We start from the raw sequence: 19,114 nt of genomic DNA, 5'->3' as shown, positions 1-19,114 counted from the left end.
CGCACTGTCTTGGCGAAAGAAAGCGTTTTTGTACAACTTCATAGAAATAGCTGTAACTTTTGATAGAAGACTCAGACAAACATGTTTATGGCTTTATCTTATAGAACTCAAGGTCTCCGTGCTGGGCAAACAGGTTTTGCAGCTGTTTGAGCTAAGATTTCCAAGTTATTCACATAATGAAAACTTATACTTTGTTTCGGTCGAGTTCCCCATTCAAATGCATGTAACAGTGAGAAACGCACTGTCTTGGCGAAAGAAAGCGTTTTTGTACAACTTCATATAAATAGCTGTAACTTTTGATAGAAGACTCGGATACACATGTTTATGGCTTTATCTTATAGAACTCAAGGTCTCCGTGCTGGGCAAACAGGTTTTGCAGCTGTTTGAGCTAAGATTTCCAAGTTATTCACATAATGAAAACCTATACTTTGTTTCGGTCGAGTTCCCCATTCAAATGCATGTAACAGTGAGAAACGCACTGTCTTGGCGAAAGAAAGCGTTTTTGTACAACTTCATAGAAATAGCTGTAACTTTTGATAGAAGACTCAGACAAACATGTTTATGGCTTTATCTTATAGAACTCAAGGTTTCCGTGCTGGGAAAACAGGTTTTGCAGCTGTTTGAGCTAAGATTTCCAAGTTATTCACATAATGAAAACCTATACTTTGTTTCGGTCGAGTTCCCCATTCAAATGCATGTAACAGTGAGAAACGCACTGTCTTGGCGAAAGAAAGCGTTTTTGTACAACTTCATAGAAATAGCTGTAACTTTTGATAGAAGACTCAGACAAACATGTTTATGGCTTTATCTTATAGAACTCAAGGTTTCCGTGCTGGGAAAACAGGTTTTGCAGCTGTTTGAGCTAAAATTTCCAAGTTATTCACATAATGAAAACCTATACTTTGTTTCGGTCGAGTTCCCCATTCAAATGCATGTAACAGTGAGAAACGCACTGTCTTGGCGAAAGAAAGCGTTTTTGTACAACTTCATATAAATAGCTGTAACTTTTGATAGAAGACTCGGATACACATGTTTATGGCTTTATCTTATAGAACTCAAGGTCTCCGTGCTGGGCAAACAGGTTTTGCAGCTGTTTGAGCTAAGATTTCCAAGTTATTCACATAATGAAAACCTATACTTTGTTTCGGTCGAGTTCCCCATTCAAATGCATGTAACAGTGAGAAACGCACTGTCTTGGCGAAAGAAAGCGTTTTTGTACAACTTCATAGAAATAGCTGTAACTTTTGATAGAAGACTCAGACAAACATGTTTATGGCCTTATATTATAGAACTCAAGGTCTCCGTGCTGGGAAAACAGGTTTTGCAGCTGTTTGAGCTAAGATTTCCAAGTTATTCACATAATGAAAACTTATACTTTGTTTCGGTCGAGTTCCCCATTCAAATGCATGTAACAGTGAGAAACGCACTGTCTTGGCGAAAGAAAGCGTTTTTGTACAACTTCATAGAAATAGCTGTAACTTTTGATAGAAGACTCAGACAAACATGTTTATGGCTTTATCTTATAGAACTCAAGGTCCCCGTGCTGGGAAAACAGGTTTTGCAGCTGTTTGAGCTAAGATTTCCAAGTTATTCACATAATGAAAACCTATACTTTGTTTCGGTCGAGTTCCCCATTCAAATGCATGTAACAGTGAGAAACGCACTGTCTTGGCGAAAGAAAGCGTTTTTGTACAACTTCATAGAAATAGCTGTAACTTTTGATAGAAGACTCAGACAAACATGTTTATGGCTTTATCTTATAGAACTCAAGGTTTCCGTGCTGGGAAAACAGGTTTTGCAGCTGTTTGAGCTAAGATTTCCAAGTTATTCACATAATGAAAACCTATACTTTGTTTCGGTCGAGTTCCCCATTCAAATGCATGTAACAGTGAGAAACGCACTGTCTTGGCGAAAGAAAGCGTTTTTGTACAACTTCATAGAAATAGCTGTAACTTTTGATAGAAGACTCAGACAAACATGTTTATGGCTTTATCTTATAGAACTCAAGGTCTACGTGCTGGGAAAACAGGTTTTGCAGCTGTTTGAGCTAAGATTTCCAAGTTATTCACATAATGAAAACTTATACTTTGTTTCGGTCGAGTTCCCCATTCAAATGCATGTAACAGTGAGAAACGCACTGTCTTGGCGAAAGAAAGCTATTTTGTACAACTTCATAGAAATAGCTGTAACTTTTGATAGAAGACTCGGATACACATGTTTATGGCTTTATCTTATAGAACTCAAGGTCTCCGTGCTGGGCAAACAGGTTTTGCAGCTGTTTGAGCTAAGATTTCCAAGTTATTCACATAATGAAAACTTATACTTTGTTTCGGTCGAGTTCCCCATTCAAATGCATGTAACAGTGAGAAACGCACTGTCTTGGCGAAAGAAAGCGTTTTTGTACAACTTCATAGAAATAGCTGTAACTTTTGATAGAAGACTCAGACAAACATGTTTATGGCCTTATATTATAGAACTCAAGGTCTCCGTGCTGGGAAAACAGGTTTTGCAGCTGTTTGAGCTAAGATTTCCAAGTTATTCACATAATGAAAACTTATACTTTGTTTCGGTCGAGTTCCCCATTCAAATGCATGTAACAGTGAGAAACGCACTGTCTTGGCGAAAGAAAGCGTTTTTGTACAACTTCATAGAAATAGCTGTAACTTTTGATAGAAGACTCAGACAAACATGTTTATGGCTTTATCTTATAGAACTCAAGGTCCCCGTGCTGGGAAAACAGGTTTTGCAGCTGTTTGAGCTAAGATTTCCAAGTTATTCACATAATGAAAACCTATACTTTGTTTCGGTCGAGTTCCCCATTCAAATGCATGTAACAGTGAGAAACGCACTGTCTTGGCGAAAGAAAGCGTTTTTGTACAACTTCATAGAAATAGCTGTAACTTTTGATAGAAGACTCAGACAAACATGTTTATGGCTTTATCTTATAGAACTCAAGGTTTCCGTGCTGGGAAAACAGGTTTTGCAGCTGTTTGAGCTAAGATTTCCAAGTTATTCACATAATGAAAACCTATACTTTGTTTCGGTCGAGTTCCCCATTCAAATGCATGTAACAGTGAGAAACGCACTGTCTTGGCGAAAGAAAGCGTTTTTGTACAACTTCATAGAAATAGCTGTAACTTTTGATAGAAGACTCGGATACACATGTTTATGGCTTTATCTTATAGAACTCAAGGTCTCCGTGCTGGGCAAACAGGTTTTGCAGCTGTTTGAGCTAAGATTTCCAAGTTATTCACATAATGAAAACTTATACTTTGTTTCGGTCGAGTTCCCCATTCAAATGCATGTAACAGTGAGAAACGCACTGTCTTGGCGAAAGAAAGCGTTTTTGTACAACTTCATATAAATAGCTGTAACTTTTGATAGAAGACTCGGATACACATGTTTATGGCTTTATCTTATAGAACTCAAGGTCTCCGTGCTGGGCAAACAGGTTTTGCAGCTGTTTGAGCTAAGATTTCCAAGTTATTCACATAATGAAAACTTATACTTTGTTTCGGTCGAGTTCCCCATTCAAATGCATGTAACAGTGAGAAACGCACTGTCTTGGCGAAAGAAAGCGTTTTTGTACAACTTCATATAAATAGCTGTAACTTTTGATAGAAGACTCGGATACACATGTTTATGGCTTTATCTTATAGAACTCAAGGTCTCCGTGCTGGGCAAACAGGTTTTGCAGCTGTTTGAGCTAAGATTTCCAAGTTATTCACATAATGAAAACCTATACTTTGTTTCGGTCGAGTTCCCCATTCAAATGCATGTAACAGTGAGAAACGCACTGTCTTGGCGAAAGAAAGCGTTTTTGTACAACTTCATAGAAATAGCTGTAACTTTTGATAGAAGACTCAGACAAACATGTTTATGGCTTTATCTTATAGAACTCAAGGTTTCCGTGCTGGGAAAACAGGTTTTGCAGCTGTTTGAGCTAAGATTTCCAAGTTATTCACATAATGAAAACCTATACTTTGTTTCGGTCGAGTTCCCCATTCAAATGCATGTAACAGTGAGAAACGCACTGTCTTGGCGAAAGAAAGCGTTTTTGTACAACTTCATATAAATAGCTGTAACTTTTGATAGAAGACTCGGATACACATGTTTATGGCTTTATCTTATAGAACTCAAGGTCTCCGTGCTGGGCAAACAGGTTTTGCAGCTGTTTGAGCTAAGATTTCCAAGTTATTCACATAATGAAAACTTATACTTTGTTTCGGTCGAGTTCCCCATTCAAATGCATGTAACAGTGAGAAACGCACTGTCTTGGCGAAAGAAAGCGTTTTTGTACAACTTCATATAAATAGCTGTAACTTTTGATAGAAGACTCGGATACACATGTTTATGGCTTTATCTTATAGAACTCAAGGTCTCCGTGCTGGGCAAACAGGTTTTGCAGCTGTTTGAGCTAAGATTTCCAAGTTATTCACATAATGAAAACCTATACTTTGTTTCGGTCGAGTTCCCCATTCAAATGCATGTAACAGTGAGAAACGCACTGTCTTGGCGAAAGAAAGCGTTTTTGTACAACTTCATAGAAATAGCTGTAACTTTTGATAGAAGACTCAGACAAACATGTTTATGGCTTTATCTTATAGAACTCAAGGTCTACGTGCTGGGAAAACAGGTTTTGCAGCTGTTTGAGCTAAGATTTCCAAGTTATTCACATAATGAAAACTTATACTTTGTTTCGGTCGAGTTCCCCATTCAAATGCATGTAACAGTGAGAAACGCACTGTCTTGGCGAAAGAAAGTGTTTTTGTACAACTTCATAGAAATAGCTGTAACTTTTGATAGAAGACTCGGATACACATGTTTATGGCTTTATCTTATAGAACTCAAGGTCTCCGTGCTGGGCAAACAGGTTTTGCAGCTGTTTGAGCTAAGATTTCCAAGTTATTCACATAATGAAAACTTATACTTTGTTTCGGTCGAGTTCCCCATTCAAATGCATGTAACAGTGAGAAACGCACTGTCTTGGCGAAAGAAAGCGTTTTTGTACAACTTCATAGAAATAGCTGTAACTTTTGATAGAAGACTCAGACAAACATGTTTATGGCCTTATATTATAGACCTCAAGGTCTCCGTGCTGGGAAAACAGGTTTTGCAGCTGTTTGAGCTAAGATTTCCAAGTTATTCACATAATGAAAACCTATACTTTGTTTCGGTCGAGTTCCCCATTCAAATGCATGTAACAGTGAGAAACGCACTGTCTTGGCGAAAGAAAGCGTTTTTGTACAACTTCATAGAAATAGCTGTAACTTTTGATAGAAGACTCAGACAAACATGTTTATGGCCTTATATTATAGAACTCAAGGTCTCCGTGCTGGGAAATCAGGTTTTGCAGCTGTTTGAGCTAAGATTTCCAAGTTATTCACATAATGAAAACTTATACTTTGTTTCGGTCGAGTTCCCCATTCAAATGCATGTACCAGTGAGAAACGCACTGTCTTGGCGAAAGAAAGCGTTTTTGTACAACTTCATAGAAATAGCTGTAACTTTTGATAGAAGACTCAGACAAACATGTTTATGGCTTTATCTTATAGAACTCAAGGTTTCCGTGCTGGGAAAACAGGTTTTGCAGCTGTTTGAGCTAAGATTTCCAAGTTATTCACATAATGAAAACCTATACTTTGTTTCGGTCGAGTTCCCCATTCAAATGCATGTAACAGTGAGAAACGCACTGTCTTGGCGAAAGAAAGCGTTTTTGTACAACTTCATATAAATAGCTGTAACTTTTGATAGAAGACTCGGATACACATGTTTATGGCTTTATCTTATAGAACTCAAGGTCTCCGTGCTGGGCAAACAGGTTTTGCAGCTGTTTGAGCTAAGATTTCCAAGTTATTCACATAATGAAAACTTATACTTTGTTTCGGTCGAGTTCCCCATTCAAATGCATGTAACAGTGAGAAACGCACTGTCTTGGCGAAAGAAAGCGTTTTTGTACAACTTCATAGAAATAGCTGTAACTTTTGATAGAAGACTCAGACAAACATGTTTATGGCCTTATATTATAGAACTCAAGGTCTCCGTGCTGGGAAAACAGGTTTTGCAGCTGTTTGAGCTAAGATTTCCAAGTTATTCACATAATGAAAACTTATACTTTGTTTCGGTCGAGTTCCCCATTCAAATGCATGTAACAGTGAGAAACGCACTGTCTTGGCGAAAGAAAGCGTTTTTGTACAACTTCATAGAAATAGCTGTAACTTTTGATAGAAGACTCAGACAAACATGTTTATGGCTTTATCTTATAGAACTCAAGGTCCCCGTGCTGGGAAAACAGGTTTTGCAGCTGTTTGAGCTAAGATTTCCAAGTTATTCACATAATGAAAACCTATACTTTGTTTCGGTCGAGTTCCCCATTCAAATGCATGTAACAGTGAGAAACGCACTGTCTTGGCGAAAGAAAGCGTTTTTGTACAACTTCATAGAAATAGCTGTAACTTTTGATAGAAGACTCAGACAAACATGTTTATGGCTTTATCTTATAGAACTCAAGGTTTCCGTGCTGGGAAAACAGGTTTTGCAGCTGTTTGAGCTAAGATTTCCAAGTTATTCACATAATGAAAACCTATACTTTGTTTCGGTCGAGTTCCCCATTCAAATGCATGTAACAGTGAGAAACGCACTGTCTTGGCGAAAGAAAGCGTTTTTGTACAACTTCATAGAAATAGCTGTAACTTTTGATAGAAGACTCGGATACACATGTTTATGGCTTTATCTTATAGAACTCAAGGTCTCCGTGCTGGGCAAACAGGTTTTGCAGCTGTTTGAGCTAAGATTTCCAAGTTATTCACATAATGAAAACTTATACTTTGTTTCGGTCGAGTTCCCCATTCAAATGCATGTAACAGTGAGAAACGCACTGTCTTGGCGAAAGAAAGCGTTTTTGTACAACTTCATATAAATAGCTGTAACTTTTGATAGAAGACTCGGATACACATGTTTATGGCTTTATCTTATAGAACTCAAGGTCTCCGTGCTGGGCAAACAGGTTTTGCAGCTGTTTGAGCTAAGATTTCCAAGTTATTCACATAATGAAAACTTATACTTTGTTTCGGTCGAGTTCCCCATTCAAATGCATGTAACAGTGAGAAACGCACTGTCTTGGCGAAAGAAAGCGTTTTTGTACAACTTCATATAAATAGCTGTAACTTTTGATAGAAGACTCGGATACACATGTTTATGGCTTTATCTTATAGAACTCAAGGTCTCCGTGCTGGGCAAACAGGTTTTGCAGCTGTTTGAGCTAAGATTTCCAAGTTATTCACATAATGAAAACCTATACTTTGTTTCGGTCGAGTTCCCCATTCAAATGCATGTAACAGTGAGAAACGCACTGTCTTGGCGAAAGAAAGCGTTTTTGTAGAACTTCATAGAAATAGCTGTAACTTTTGATAGAAGACTCAGACAAACATGTTTATGGCTTTATCTTATAGAACTCAAGGTTTCCGTGCTGGGAAAACAGGTTTTGCAGCTGTTTGAGCTAAGATTTCCAAGTTATTCACATAATGAAAACCTATACTTTGTTTCGGTCGAGTTCCCCATTCAAATGCATGTAACAGTGAGAAACGCACTGTCTTGGCGAAAGAAAGCGTTTTTGTACAACTTCATATAAATAGCTGTAACTTTTGATAGAAGACTCGGATACACATGTTTATGGCTTTATCTTATAGAACTCAAGGTCTCCGTGCTGGGCAAACAGGTTTTGCAGCTGTTTGAGCTAAGATTTCCAAGTTATTCACATAATGAAAACTTATACTTTGTTTCGGTCGAGTTCCCCATTCAAATGCATGTAACAGTGAGAAACGCACTGTCTTGGCGAAAGAAAGCGTTTTTGTACAACTTCATAGAAATAGCTGTAACTTTTGATAGAAGACTCGGATACACATGTTTATGGCTTTATCTTATAGAACTCAAGGTCTCCGTGCTGGGCAAACAGGTTTTGCAGCTGTTTGAGCTAAGATTTCCAAGTTATTCACATAATGAAAACCTATACTTTGTTTCGGTCGAGTTCCCCATTCAAATGCATGTAACAGTGAGAAACGCACTGTCTTGGCGAAAGAAAGCGTTTTTGTACAACTTCATAGAAATAGCTGTAACTTTTGATAGAAGACTCAGACAAACATGTTTATGGCTTTATCTTATAGAACTCAAGGTCTACGTGCTGGGAAAACAGGTTTTGCAGCTGTTTGAGCTAAGATTTCCAAGTTATTCACATAATGAAAACTTATACTTTGTTTCGGTCGAGTTCCCCATTCAAATGCATGTAACAGTGAGAAACGCACTGTCTTGGCGAAAGAAAGCGTTTTTGTACAACTTCATAGAAATAGCTGTAACTTTTGATAGAAGACTCGGATACACATGTTTATGGCTTTATCTTATAGAACTCAAGGTCTCCGTGCTGGGCAAACAGGTTTTGCAGCTGTTTGAGCTAAGATTTCCAAGTTATTCACATAATGAAAACTTATACTTTGTTTCGGTCGAGTTCCCCATTCAAATGCATGTAACAGTGAGAAACGCACTGTCTTGGCGAAAGAAAGCGTTTTTGTACAACTTCATAGAAATAGCTGTAACTTTTGATAGAAGACTCAGACAAACATGTTTATGGCCTTATATTATAGACCTCAAGGTCTCCGTGCTGGGAAAACAGGTTTTGCAGCTGTTTGAGCTAAGATTTCCAAGTTATTCACATAATGAAAACCTATACTTTGTTTCGGTCGAGTTCCCCATTCAAATGCATGTAACAGTGAGAAACGCACTGTCTTGGCGAAAGAAAGCGTTTTTGTACAACTTCATAGAAATAGCTGTAACTTTTGATAGAAGACTCAGACAAACATGTTTATGGCCTTATATTATAGAACTCAAGGTCTCCGTGCTGGGAAATCAGGTTTTGCAGCTGTTTGAGCTAAGATTTCCAAGTTATTCACATAATGAAAACTTATACTTTGTTTCGGTCGAGTTCCCCATTCAAATGCATGTACCAGTGAGAAACGCACTGTCTTGGCGAAAGAAAGCGTTTTTGTACAACTTCATAGAAATAGCTGTAACTTTTGATAGAAGACTCAGACAAACATGTTTATGGCCTTATATTATAGAACTCAAGGTCTCCGTGCTGGGAAAACAGGTTTTGCAGCTGTTTGAGCTAAGATTTCCAAGTTATTCACATAATGAAAACTTATACTTTGTTTCGGTCGAGTTCCCCATTCAAATGCATGTAACAGTGAGAAACGCACTGTCTTGGCGAAAGAAAGCGTTTTTGTACAACTTCATAGAAATAGCTGTAACTTTTGATAGAAGACTCAGACAAACATGTTTATGGCTTTATCTTATAGAACTCAAGGTCCCCGTGCTGGGAAAACAGGTTTTGCAGCTGTTTGAGCTAAGATTTCCAAGTTATTCACATAATGAAAACTTATACTTTGTTTCGGTCGAGTTCCCCATTCAAATGCATGTAACAGTGAGAAACGCACTGTCTTGGCGAAAGAAAGCGTTTTTGTACAACTTCATAGAAATAGCTGTAACTTTTGATAGAAGACTCAGACAAACATGTTTATGGCCTTATATTATAGAACTCAAGGTCTCCGTGCTGGGAAAACAGGTTTTGCAGCTGTTTGAGCTAAGATTTCCAAGTTATTCACATAATGAAAACTTATACTTTGTTTCGGTCGAGTTCCCCATTCAAATGCATGTAACAGTGAGAAACGCACTGTCTTGGCGAAAGAAAGCGTTTTTGTACAACTTCATAGAAATAGCTGTAACTTTTGATAGAAGACTCAGACAAACATGTTTATGGCTTTATCTTATAGAACTCAAGGTCTCCGTGCTGGGAAAACAGGTTTTGCAGCTGTTTGAGCTAAGATTTCCAAGTTATTCACATAATGAAAACCTATACTTTGTTTCGGTCGAGTTCCCCATTCAAATGCATGTAACAGTGAGAAACGCACTGTCTTGGCGAAAGAAAGCGTTTTTGTAGAACTTCATAGAAATAGCTGTAACTTTTGATAGAAGACTCAGACAAACATGTTTATGGCTTTATCTTATAGAACTCAAGGTTTCCGTGCTGGGAAAACAGGTTTTGCAGCTGTTTGAGCTAAGATTTCCAAGTTATTCACATAATGAAAACCTATACTTTGTTTCGGTCGAGTTCCCCATTCAAATGCATGTAACAGTGAGAAACGCACTGTCTTGGCGAAAGAAAGCGTTTTTGTACAACTTCATAGAAATAGCTGTAACTTTTGATAGAAGACTCAGACAAACATGTTTATGGCTTTATCTTATAGAACTCAAGGTTTCCGTGCTGGGAAAACAGGTTTTGCAGCTGTTTGAGCTAAGATTTCCAAGTTATTCACATAATGAAAACCTATACTTTGTTTCGGTCGAGTTCCCCATTCAAATGCATGTAACAGTGAGAAACGCACTGTCTTGGCGAAAGAAAGCGTTTTTGTACAACTTCATAGAAATAGCTGTAACTTTTGATAGAAGACTCGGATACACATGTTTATGGCTTTATCTTATAGAACTCAAGGTCTCCGTGCTGGGCAAACAGGTTTTGCAGCTGTTTGAGCTAAGATTTCCAAGTTATTCACATAATGAAAACTTATACTTTGTTTCGGTCGAGTTCCCCATTCAAATGCATGTAACAGTGAGAAACGCACTGTCTTGGCGAAAGAAAGCGTTTTTGTACAACTTCATAGAAATAGCTGTAACTTTTGATAGAAGACTCAGACAAACATGTTTATGGCTTTATCTTATAGAACTCAAGGTTTCCGTGCTGGGAAAACAGGTTTTGCAGCTGTTTGAGCTAAGATTTCCAAGTTATTCACATAATGAAAACCTATACTTTGTTTCGGTCGAGTTCCCCATTCAAATGCATGTAACAGTGAGAAACGCACTGTCTTGGCGAAAGAAAGCGTTTTTGTACAACTTCATATAAATAGCTGTAACTTTTGATAGAAGACTCGGATACACATGTTTATGGCTTTATCTTATAGAACTCAAGGTCTCCGTGCTGGGCAAACAGGTTTTGCAGCTGTTTGAGCTAAGATTTCCAAGTTATTCACATAATGAAAACCTATACTTTGTTTCGGTCGAGTTCCCCATTCAAATGCATGTAACAGTGAGAAACGCACTGTCTTGGCGAAAGAAAGCGTTTTTGTACAACTTCATAGAAATAGCTGTAACTTTTGATAGAAGACTCAGACAAACATGTTTATGGCCTTATATTATAGAACTCAAGGTCTCCGTGCTGGGAAAACAGGTTTTGCAGCTGTTTGAGCTAAGATTTCCAAGTTATTCACATAATGAAAACTTATACTTTGTTTCGGTCGAGTTCCCCATTCAAATGCATGTAACAGTGAGAAACGCACTGTCTTGGCGAAAGAAAGCGTTTTTGTACAACTTCATAGAAATAGCTGTAACTTTTGATAGAAGACTCAGACAAACATGTTTATGGCTTTATCTTATAGAACTCAAGGTCCCCGTGCTGGGAAAACAGGTTTTGCAGCTGTTTGAGCTAAGATTTCCAAGTTATTCACATAATGAAAACCTATACTTTGTTTCGGTCGAGTTCCCCATTCAAATGCATGTAACAGTGAGAAACGCACTGTCTTGGCGAAAGAAAGCGTTTTTGTACAACTTCATAGAAATAGCTGTAACTTTTGATAGAAGACTCAGACAAACATGTTTATGGCTTTATCTTATAGAACTCAAGGTTTCCGTGCTGGGAAAACAGGTTTTGCAGCTGTTTGAGCTAAGATTTCCAAGTTATTCACATAATGAAAACCTATACTTTGTTTCGGTCGAGTTCCCCATTCAAATGCATGTAACAGTGAGAAACGCACTGTCTTGGCGAAAGAAAGCGTTTTTGTACAACTTCATAGAAATAGCTGTAACTTTTGATAGAAGACTCGGATACACATGTTTATGGCTTTATCTTATAGAACTCAAGGTCTCCGTGCTGGGCAAACAGGTTTTGCAGCTGTTTGAGCTAAGATTTCCAAGTTATTCACATAATGAAAACTTATACTTTGTTTCGGTCGAGTTCCCCATTCAAATGCATGTAACAGTGAGAAACGCACTGTCTTGGCGAAAGAAAGCGTTTTTGTACAACTTCATAGAAATAGCTGTAACTTTTGATAGAAGACTCAGACAAACATGTTTATGGCCTTATATTATAGAACTCAAGGTCTCCGTGCTGGGAAAACAGGTTTTGCAGCTGTTTGAGCTAAGATTTCCAAGTTATTCACATAATGAAAACTTATACTTTGTTTCGGTCGAGTTCCCCATTCAAATGCATGTAACAGTGAGAAACGCACTGTCTTGGCGAAAGAAAGCGTTTTTGTACAACTTCATAGAAATAGCTGTAACTTTTGATAGAAGACTCAGACAAACATGTTTATGGCTTTATCTTATAGAACTCAAGGTCCCCGTGCTGGGAAAACAGGTTTTGCAGCTGTTTGAGCTAAGATTTCCAAGTTATTCACATAATGAAAACCTATACTTTGTTTCGGTCGAGTTCCCCATTCAAATGCATGTAACAGTGAGAAACGCACTGTCTTGGCGAAAGAAAGCGTTTTTGTACAACTTCATAGAAATAGCTGTAACTTTTGATAGAAGACTCAGACAAACATGTTTATGGCTTTATCTTATAGAACTCAAGGTCTCCGTGCTGGGCAAACAGGTTTTGCAGCTGTTTGAGCTAAGATTTCCAAGTTATTCACATAATGAAAACTTATACTTTGTTTCGGTCGAGTTCCCCATTCAAATGCATGTAACAGTGAGAAACGCACTGTCTTGGCGAAAGAAAGCGTTTTTGTACAACTTCATATAAATAGCTGTAACTTTTGATAGAAGACTCGGATACACATGTTTATGGCTTTATCTTATAGAACTCAAGGTCTCCGTGCTGGGCAAACAGGTTTTGCAGCTGTTTGAGCTAAGATTTCCAAGTTATTCACATAATGAAAACCTATACTTTGTTTCGGTCGAGTTCCCCATTCAAATGCATGTAACAGTGAGAAACGCACTGTCTTGGCGAAAGAAAGCGTTTTTGTACAACTTCATAGAAATAGCTGTAACTTTTGATAGAAGACTCAGACAAACATGTTTATGGCTTTATCTTATAGAACTCAAGGTTTCCGTGCTGGGAAAACAGGTTTTGCAGCTGTTTGAGCTAAGATTTCCAAGTTATTCACATAATGAAAACCTATACTTTGTTTCGGTCGAGTTCCCCATTCAAATGCATGTAACAGTGAGAAACGCACTGTCTTGGCGAAAGAAAGCGTTTTTGTACAACTTCATAGAAATAGCTGTAACTTTTGATAGAAGACTCAGACAAACATGTTTATGGCTTTATCTTATAGAACTCAAGGTTTCCGTGCTGGGAAAACAGGTTTTGCAGCTGTTTGAGCTAAGATTTCCAAGTTATTCACATAATGAAAACCTATACTTTGTTTCGGTCGAGTTCCCCATTCAAATGCATGTAACAGTGAGAAACGCACTGTCTTGGCGAAAGAAAGCGTTTTTGTACAACTTCATATAAATAGCTGTAACTTTTGATAGAAGACTCGGATACACATGTTTATGGCTTTATCTTATAGAACTCAAGGTCTCCGTGCTGGGCAAACAGGTTTTGCAGCTGTTTGAGCTAAGATTTCCAAGTTATTCACATAATGAAAACCTATACTTTGTTTCGGTCGAGTTCCCCATTCAAATGCATGTAACAGTGAGAAACGCACTGTCTTGGCGAAAGAAAGCGTTTTTGTACAACTTCATAGAAATAGCTGTAACTTTTGATAGAAGACTCAGACAAACATGTTTATGGCCTTATATTATAGAACTCAAGGTCTCCGTGCTGGGAAAACAGGTTTTGCAGCTGTTTGAGCTAAGATTTCCAAGTTATTCACATAATGAAAACTTATACTTTGTTTCGGTCGAGTTCCCCATTCAAATGCATGTAACAGTGAGAAACGCACTGTCTTGGCGAAAGAAAGCGTTTTTGTACAACTTCATAGAAATAGCTGTAACTTTTGATAGAAGACTCAGACAAACATGTTTATGGCTTTATCTTATAGAACTCAAGGTCCCCGTGCTGGGAAAACAGGTTTTGCAGCTGTTTGAGCTAAGATTTCCAAGTTATTCACATAATGAAAACCTATACTTTGTTTCGGTCGAGTTCCCCATTCAAATGCATGTAACAGTGAGAAACGCACTGTCTTGGCGAAAGAAAGCGTTTTTGTACAACTTCATAGAAATAGCTGTAACTTTTGATAGAAGACTCAGACAAACATGTTTATGGCTTTATCTTATAGAACTCAAGGTTTCCGTGCTGGGAAAACAGGTTTTGCAGCTGTTTGAGCTAAGATTTCCAAGTTATTCACATAATGAAAACCTATACTTTGTTTCGGTCGAGTTCCCCATTCAAATGCATGTAACAGTGAGAAACGCACTGTCTTGGCGAAAGAAAGCGTTTTTGTACAACTTCATAGAAATAGCTGTAACTTTTGATAGAAGACTCAGACAAACATGTTTATGGCTTTATCTTATAGAACTCAAGGTCTCCGTGCTGGGCAAACAGGTTTTGCAGCTGTTTGAGCTAAGATTTCCAAGTTATTCACATAATGAAAACTTATACTTTGTTTCGGTCGAGTTCCCCATTCAAATGCATGTAACAGTGAGAAACGCACTGTCTTGGCGAAAGAAAGCGTTTTTGTACAACTTCATAGAAATAGCTGTAACTTTTGATAGAAGACTCAGACAAACATGTTTATGGCCTTATATTATAGACCTCAAGGTCTCCGTGCTGGGAAAACAGGTTTTGCAGCTGTTTGAGCTAAGATTTCCAAGTTATTCACATAATGAAAACCTATACTTTGTTTCGGTCGAGTTCCCCATTCAAATGCATGTAACAGTGAGAAACGCACTGTCTTGGCGAAAGAAAGCGTTTTTGTACAACTTCATAGAAATAGCTGTAACTTTTGATAGAAGACTCAGACAAACATGTTTATGGCCTTATATTATAGAACTCAAGGTCTCCGTGCTGGGAAATCAGGTTTTGCAGCTGTTTGAGCTAAGATTTCCAAGTTATTCACATAATGAAAACTTATACTTTGTTTCGGTCGAGTTCCCCATTCAAATGCATGTACCAGTGAGAAACGCACTGTCTTGGCGAAAGAAAGCGTTTTTGTACAACTTCATAGAAATAGCTGTAACTTTTGATAGAAGACTCAGACAAACATGTTTATGGCTTTATCTTATAGAACTCAAGGTTTCCGTGCTGGGAAAACAGGTTTTGCAGCTGTTTGAGCTAAGATTTCCAAGTTATTCACATAATGAAAACCTATACTTTGTTTCGGTCGAGTTCCCCATTCAAATGCATGTAACAGTGAGAAACGCACTGTCTTGGCGAAAGAAAGCGTTTTTGTACAACTTCATATAAATAGCTGTAACTTTTGATAGAAGACTCGGATACACATGTTTATGGCTTTATCTTATAGAACTCAAGGTCTCCGTGCTGGGCAAACAGGTTTTGCAGCTGTTTGAGCTAAGATTTCCAAGTTATTCACATAATGAAAACCTATACTTTGTTTCGGTCGAGTTCCCCATTCAAATGCATGTAACAGTGAGAAACGCACTGTCTTGGCGAAAGAAAGCGTTTTTGTACAACTTCATAGAAATAGCTGTAACTTTTGATAGAAGACTCAGACAAACATGTTTATGGCTTTATCTTATAGAACTCAAGGTCTACGTGCTGGGAAAACAGGTTTTGCAGCTGTTTGAGCTAAGAGTTCCAAGTTATTCACATAATGAAAACTTATACTTTGTTTCGGTCGAGTTCCCCATTCAAATGCATGTAACAGTGAGAAACGCACTGTCTTGGCGAAAGAAAGCTATTTTGTACAACTTCATAGAAATAGCTGTAACTTTTGATAGAAGACTCGGATACACATGTTTATGGCTTTATCTTATAGAACTCAAGGTCTCCGTGCTGGGCAAACAGGTTTTGCAGCTGTTTGAGCTAAGATTTCCAAGTTATTCACATAATGAAAACTTATACTTTGTTTCGGTCGAGTTCCCCATTCAAATGCATGTAACAGTGAGAAACGCACTGTCTTGGCGAAAGAAAGCGTTTTTGTACAACTTCATAGAAATAGCTGTAACTTTTGATAGAAGACTCAGACAAACATGTTTATGGCTTTATCTTATAGAACTCAAGGTCCCCGTGCTGGGAAAACAGGTTTTGCAGCTGTTTGAGCTAAGATTTCCAAGTTATTCACATAATGAAAACCTATACTTTGTTTCGGTCGAGTTCCCCATTCAAATGCATGTAACAGTGAGAAACGCACTGTCTTGGCGAAAGAAAGCGTTTTTGTACAACTTCATAGAAATAGCTGTAACTTTTGATAGAAGACTCAGACAAACATGTTTATGGCTTTATCTTATAGAACTCAAGGTTTCCATGCTGGGAAAACAGGTTTTGCAGCTGTTTGAGCTAAGATTTCCAAGTTATTCACATAATGAAAACCTATACTTTGTTTCGGTCGAGTTCCCCATTCAAATGCATGTAACAGTGAGAAACGCACTGTCTTGGCGAAAGAAAGCGTTTTTGTACAACTTCATAGAAATAGCTGTAACTTTTGATAGAAGACTCGGATACACATGTTTATGGCTTTATCTTATAGAACTCAAGGTCTCCGTGCTGGGCAAACAGGTTTTGCAGCTGTTTGAGCTAAGATTTCCAAGTTATTCACATAATGAAAACTTATACTTTGTTTCGGTCGAGTTCCCCATTCAAATGCATGTAACAGTGAGAAACGCACTGTCTTGGCGAAAGAAAGCGTTTTTGTACAACTTCATATAAATAGCTGTAACTTTTGATAGAAGACTCGGATACACATGTTTATGGCTTTATCTTATAGAACTCAAGGTCTCCGTGCTGGGCAAACAGGTTTTGCAGCTGTTTGAGCTAAGATTTCCAAGTTATTCACATAATGAAAACTTATACTTTGTTTCGGTCGAGTTCCCCATTCAAATGCATGTAACAGTGAGAAACGCACTGTCTTGGCGAAAGAAAGCGTTTTTGTACAACTTCATATAAATAGCTGTAACTTTTGATAGAAGACTCGGATACACATGTTTATGGCTTTATCTTATAGAACTCAAGGTCTCCGTGCTGGGCAAACAGGTTTTGCAGCTGTTTGAGCTAAGATTTCCAAGTTATTCACATAATGAAAACCTATACTTTGTTTCGGTCGAGTTCCCCATTCAAATGCATGTAACAGTGAGAAACGCACTGTCTTGGCGAATGAAAGCGTTTTTGTACAACTTCATAGAAATAGCTGTAACTTTTGATAGAAGACTCAGACAAACATGTTTATGGCTTTATCTTATAGAACTCAAGGTTTCCGTGCTGGGAAAACAGGTTTTGCAGCTGTTTGAGCTAAGATTTCCAAGTTATTCACATAATGAAAACCTATACTTTGTTTCGGTCGAGTTCCCCATTCAAATGCATGTAACAGTGAGAAACGCACTGTCTTGGCGAAAGAAAGCGTTTTTGTACAACTTCATATAAATAGCTGTAACTTTTGATAGAAGACTCGGATACACATGTTTATGGCTTTATCTTATAGAACTCAAGGTCTCCGTGCTGGGCAAACAGGTTTTGCAGCTGTTTGAGCTAAGATTTCCAAGTTATTCACATAATGAAAACTTATACTTTGTTTCGGTCGAGTTCCCCATTCAAATGCATGTAACAGTGAGAAACGCACTGTCTTGGCGAAAGAAAGCGTTTTTGTACAACTTCATAGAAATAGCTGTAACTTTTGATAGAAGACTCGGATACACATGTTTATGGCTTTATCTTATAGAACTCAAGGTCTCCGTGCTGGGCAAACAGGTTTTGCAGCTGTTTGAGCTAAGATTTCCAAGTTATTCACATAATGAAAACCTATACTTTGTTTCGGTCGAGTTCCCCATTCAAATGCATGTAACAGTGAGAAACGCACTGTCTTGGCGAAAGAAAGCGTTTTTGTACAACTTCATAGAAATAGCTGTAACTTTTGATAGAAGACTCAGACAAACATGTTTATGGCTTTATCTTATAGAACTCAAGGTCTACGTGCTGGGAAAACAGGTTTTGCAGCTGTTTGAGCTAAGATTTCCAAGTTATTCACATAATGAAAACTTATACTTTGTTTCGGTCGAGTTCCCCATTCAAATGCATGTAACAGTGAGAAACGCACTGTCTTGGCGAAAGAAAGCGTTTTTGTACAACTTCATAGAAATAGCTGTAACTTTTGATAGAAGACTCGGATACACATGTTTATGGCTTTATCTTATAGAACTCAAGGTCTCCGTGCTGGGCAAACAGGTTTTGCAGCTGTTTGAGCTAAGATTTCCAAGTTATTCACATAATGAAAACTTATACTTTGTTTCGGTCGAGTTCCCCATTCAAATGCATGTAACAGTGAGAAACGCACTGTCTTGGCGAAAGAAAGCGTTTTTGTACAACTTCATAGAAATAGCTGTAACTTTTGATAGAAGACTCAGACAAACATGTTTATGGCCTTATATTATAGACCTCAAGGTCTCCGTGCTGGGAAAACAGGTTTTGCAGCTGTTTGAGCTAAGATTTCCAAGTTATTCACATAATGAAAACCTATACTTTGTTTCGGTCGAGTTCCCCATTCAAATGCATGTAACAGTGAGAAACGCACTGTCTTGGCGAAAGAAAGCGTTTTTGTACAACTTCATAGAAATAGCTGTAACTTTTGATAGAAGACTCAGACAAACATGTTTATGGCCTTATATTATAGAACTCAAGGTCTCCGTGCTGGGAAATCAGGTTTTGCAGCTGTTTGAGCTAAGATTTCCAAGTTATTCACATAATGAAAACTTATACTTTGTTTCGGTCGAGTTCCCCATTCAAATGCATGTACCAGTGAGAAACGCACTGTCTTGGCGAAAGAAAGCGTTTTTGTACAACTTCATAGAAATAGCTGTAACTTTTGATAGAAGACTCAGACAAACATGTTTATGGCCTTATATTATAGAACTCAAGGTCTCCGTGCTGGGAAAACAGGTTTTGCAGCTGTTTGAGCTA

Source organism: Rhamphochromis longiceps, linkage group LG4 (assembly GCF_057381845.1).
Source record: "Rhamphochromis longiceps isolate RC_006_pf linkage group LG4, R_longiceps_female_GT1.1, whole genome shotgun sequence".
Classification (NCBI taxonomy): domain Eukaryota; kingdom Metazoa; phylum Chordata; class Actinopteri; order Cichliformes; family Cichlidae; genus Rhamphochromis; species Rhamphochromis longiceps.
This window is presented reverse-complemented; position numbering follows the sequence as displayed.